Genomic DNA, 5000 nt, shown 5'->3' with positions numbered 1-5000 from the left:
GGCGGGTATATTTTTTTAATGATTTGTAAAGCTTTATTATGGAAAGAAAGTGATTTTCGAGCTTGATTTCGCGTCGTATTTCTTTTGTCTTTTTGTTTTTAAGCTTATGTGAGTTTGTGCATTTATCTATCTCAAGATTTGTAAATCGCGTCGTGACTTTTATAACAAGCAAGTTTGTTATTCGTGTTAGGAAGTGTCCGCTGGCGTTTATTCCGTGGCATGTCTTCAACGCCTGTCATGAGCGACGTTCGGGGGGGGGGGGATGGAGAATCGAGGGTGGGGGAGGGGGTCGAGACTTAGGGAGGGAGGGGGGAGGTACAGGGGTGGCGAATCGTGGGAGTGGGGGAGGGTGTGTGGGGATGTGGAGGTGGGTGTGGTGGAATGTTTTATATTTGTGTTTATATCGTCTTCTATTTCTCTTTCTCTCTCTCCCTTCCTCCCTCCCTCCCTCCCTCCCTCCCTCCCTCCCTCCCTCTCTATCTCCCTCTTTCTCTGTCTCTCTCTCTCTTTCTTTCTCTCTCTTTCTCTTTCTCTCCCTCTTTCTCTTTCTCTCCCTCTCTCTCCGCCTCCCCTCCCCTCTCTCCCTCTCATGACTGTATGGCATGGGTCGGGGGGGGGGGGGTAGAGGGAGTGGAGAATGAGGTGAGTTGCATGACATGACATCAGATATGACCTTGTGTGAAGAGGGTGACGGTAGGGAGGGGGGGTGGAGAGTGCATGTCAAGGTGACTGACAGGTTCGAGAGTGGGAGAGGTAGAGAAAAAGATGATGGTGCCAAGCAAGTTCTAATGTAGGAAGAAAAAAATGATGATGGTGCTAAACAAGTGCCAACGTTGGAAGGAAAGAAGGTAAAGAGAAAGATGATGGTGTCAAATAAGTGCCAACGTTGGAAGGAAGAAGGGAAGAGCAGGAAATGATGGCAGGAAGAAGGGGAAAGGGAATAGGGTAATCTAGGATGGGAGGAAGGAGATAGCGTAGAGAAGAAAGGAGAGGAAGAGGAATGGGGAAGATAAAGAGCGTACCAAATGGAGATGAATTATAAGTATAAGAAGAGAAGGATTTTATGAAGGAAAAGAAAAGGATGGAAGCGATAAAGATGGATATATAGAAGAAACCGATAGAGTGATAGAGATAAAACACAAAGGAAAACGGAATTAAAGAAAACGAGCCTATATTTTTTCACATCTATTTTAAGGGAGGAAAGTGCAGAGGAAACGAGCCTATATTTTAGCATCTATTTTAAGGTAGGAAAATATGGAGAAAACGAGCCTATATTTTAACATTTATTTTATAAAGGGAGGAAAGTGCAGAGGTAACGAGCCTATACTTTAACGTCTATTTTAAAGGAGGAAAGTGCAGAGGAAACGAGCCTATACTTTAACGTCTATGTTAAGGGAGGGAAGTATGGGTATTGTGGTCTTGCCTTAGTAATGGTTGTGGGCATGAGAAGGGAGTAGGGGGCTAATGACAGTCGTGACAGAGGCGTATGTAGGAACGAATGACAGTGACAGCAGGAGGGAAAGGAGAAGGTGGGCGGGGGGGGAGGGGGGGCGGGGGAAGAACAAGACTTACCAAATGACATGAATGGAGGTGCGAGCTATTCGTAGTGGTGAGTCAGAGGAGATTTGCACGGTGAAGATTTTTTTTATGATAATTTTTTTTTCATTGTGAATTTTTAATCGTTTATATATATATATATATATATATATATATATATATATATATATATATATATATATATATATTCTTTTCGCCGCATGTGTTTATATATATATTTTTTTTCTTTTTTTTTTCTTTTTTTTCTATTCTTTTCTTTTCTTTTCTTTTTCGCCTGCTTCTTTCTGTTATAGCTTTTCCTATTTTTCTCTCCAAATTTTTTCAAAAAGAAAATGAGGTTTGTTTGGCAGCAGGACGTTTATGGCGTGAGATCTTGCTTGATTTGACTTAGTTGATTAAGAATGTCTTTTTGCGTCATTCCGGTAATTATGGGGTCGGTGAACTCGGCAATGGGGACGGCAGAATGGGGCGTTGTTTAGTTTTCTCTTTTCTCTCTTTGTTTTTCCTGTTTTTCGTGTTCTGTTTAAAAGAAAAATGATGACACACGAGGCGGCGTCTCTCTCAGATTGTTTACCTCCTCTCGTCCGCCGCACACATCGCCATGACCTCTATCGCTACCCTTGCCCTGGCTCCCTGCCCCCTCCCTTACCCTTTTCCCAGCCCTTACCCATATCCCTTTCACCTCTCCTCCTTATTCTCCTCTTCCTCCTCCTCCTTCTTCATCTTCTTCTTCTCCTCCTTCTTCTTCTTCTTCTTCTTCTTCTTCTTCTTCTTCTTCTTCTTCTCCTCCTCCTTCTTCTTCTCCTCCTCCTCCTCCTCCTCCTCCTCCTCCTCCTCCTCCTCCTCCTCCTCCTCCTCCTCCTCCTCCTACACCACCACCACCCACACCCATCTCCTTACCCCTTATAACATATCCTCAACCCCCCCCCCCTTTACTCATTATCTTCACCTCCCGTTTTACCCTCTACCCTCACCCCCCTTTACCCACTACCCTCACCCCCCCTTTACCCACTACCCTCACCCCCCCCCTTTACCCACTACCCTCACCCCCCCTTTACCCACTACCCTCACCCCCCCTTTACCCACTACCCTCACCCCCCCTTTACCCACTACCCTCACCCCCCCTTTACCCACTACCCTCACCCCCCCCCCTTTACCCACTACCCTCAATCCCCTTTACCCCCTCCCCCCCTCCCACTCCCCTACCACAGACTTGAAGAGGACGGCAGAGAGCCCGAGGCATTATCCTCAAGCACGTGCAAGCAGTGAGAGTTTATTTACCTCGTGGAGTTTGTACACGGCGGCGGGGGGCTAAGGGGGAGGGGGGAGGGTTGAAGATGGGGGTGGGGTAGGGGTGGTAGGGGATGGGGGTGGGGTGAGGGTGGTAGGGGATGTGGGTGGGGTGAGGGTGGTAGGGGATGGGGGTGGGGTGAGGGTGGTAGGGGATGGGGGTGGGGTGAGGGTGGTAGGGGATGTGGGTGGGGTGAGGGTGGTAGGGGATGGGGGGTGGGGTGGGATGGGGGTGGAAGGGGGGTGAGAGTTTGGAGAGAAATGGAGGGTTTGGGAATTTTGAGGGAGAGAAAGGAAGGAGGAGGAGGAGAAGAGGGAGAGGCAGGGGAGGGGAAGGGAGTTGGAGGGGAGGGTGAAGAGAAAGGGGAGAGGGAATGGAGAGGGAAGGTGGATGAGAGGGAGGGGGAAAAGGAGGAAGGATGGGAGGAGGAGGAGGGAGAAAAGCAGGAAATAGAGTGGGAGAAGAGGAGGAATAGGAGAGGCTGTGAAATCAGAAGAGGAGCCGAGGGGATAGAGAGAGCAGAGAATAGAGAGGGATGTGGATAGAGGTGGTTTATGGGGGTTGCGACAAGATTAGAAGATGAAGGAGGGGTTGGGGGGGGGAGGACTTCTTATTCAGCGTTGGCAGGTTCTGGAGGACGAGGGGGAAGGGGAGGGGAGGGGGGGATATCTCACCTTCCCCTTCCCCCCAAAGGTAAAAGGCTCGTCATATCAGCCAGAGCGCCACTGGCGTTGCTTGTTATTGTGTTTCAAGGAGACAGGGTGGGAGGGGGGAGGGAGCCGAGAGGGGGAGGGGAGAGAGCTGTAGGAGGAAGGAGGGAGGGGGTAAAGGGGCGTAGCGGGGAGGGGAGGAGGGGGAGGGAGAAGGGAAGGAGAGGATGAAGGAACTGAGGAGGGATCAAAGGAGGGAGGGGTGAGGACTTGAAGGAGACAGAAGGAAGGACGGAAGGGGTGGGGGTAGAGAGAGGGAGGGAGGGGGAGGTCTGAAAGGGACAAGGGGAAGTAGGGGAAGGGAGGAGGAGGGTGCTGAGGAGGGTGGGAAGAAAGGAGGGAGAGTGTAAGCTTGAAAGGAAGGAAGGAAGGGGTTTCAGAGAGGAGAGAAGGAGGAAATAAGGATAATCAATAATCAATAATTTAGTTTTACTGCATACTTTACCATGGATATTCTTGGTGTGCTTTGCTGTCCGTTTTTTTTTTTCTCTCTCTCTTTCTTTCTTTCTCTCTCTCAAAAGGACTAGGGAATCGAACCCCAGTGCCCGCCTCGGAGGCAGGTGTTTAAACTACTGAGCTATCTTGGAGGGAGGGAGGAGACTTGAGGGGGGGGGGGAAGCAAGGGACATGGTGGGCTAAGAGGGGAGGGATGGAGGGAGGGAGGAGACTTGAGGGGGGTGGAGGGAAGGAGGGAGGGAGGGAGGGGGGAGACAGAGTAGGGAGGGTATAGGTCCTCAAGTGTTTTGTTATTTCAATTTTCCAAAGTTAGCTTTCTTGGCAACTCCGAACACGTAAGAATGAAAAGTTGTTATTGCTATTATCTTCGTAAATTCTGTTACTTTCATACTTGGTATTCTTTAGTTTTTTATATATACACCCTGTTTTTTTAATCATCAGAAAAAGCAATGTTGTTACGAAGTTTGTAATGGGTAATTAAGATAACGACTGCAAGAAAACGTTTGTTTCTTGTAATAACAGTAGCAGTAAATTATGCAAATGATAAAAGTGGTGATGGTAATAATGATCACAATAGTGATGCTGTTGATAATGGCAGTGAGCATGATAATGATCATAACAGTAGTAATGATGAGGAAATAAGGTTGATATTGATGATAAAGACAATAATGATCATAAAAATGATGAATTGAATTATAGTATTACTGCTTATAGCATTTTTAATGATGATAGTTACGATAATGACGATATGGCAAAATATTGTATTACTACTAATAACAATAGTAATGATGTTGATAATAATAAATTTGATAGTAATGATATTAATAATGGTGATAACGATGTGATAATACCTATGATGATAACGATACTTATGATAGTAATAGTAATAGAGATAATGATATTGATGATATTGGTAATAACGATCATGATGATAACGATTGATAAATAATGATCATAAACTCGTAATGAAGACAGTAGTAGCAGCA

The sequence above is a fragment of the Penaeus monodon genome, chromosome 11 (genome assembly GCF_015228065.2).
Source record: "Penaeus monodon isolate SGIC_2016 chromosome 11, NSTDA_Pmon_1, whole genome shotgun sequence".
Lineage (NCBI taxonomy): Eukaryota > Metazoa > Arthropoda > Malacostraca > Decapoda > Penaeidae > Penaeus > Penaeus monodon.
Note: the sequence above shows the minus strand (reverse complement) of the source record.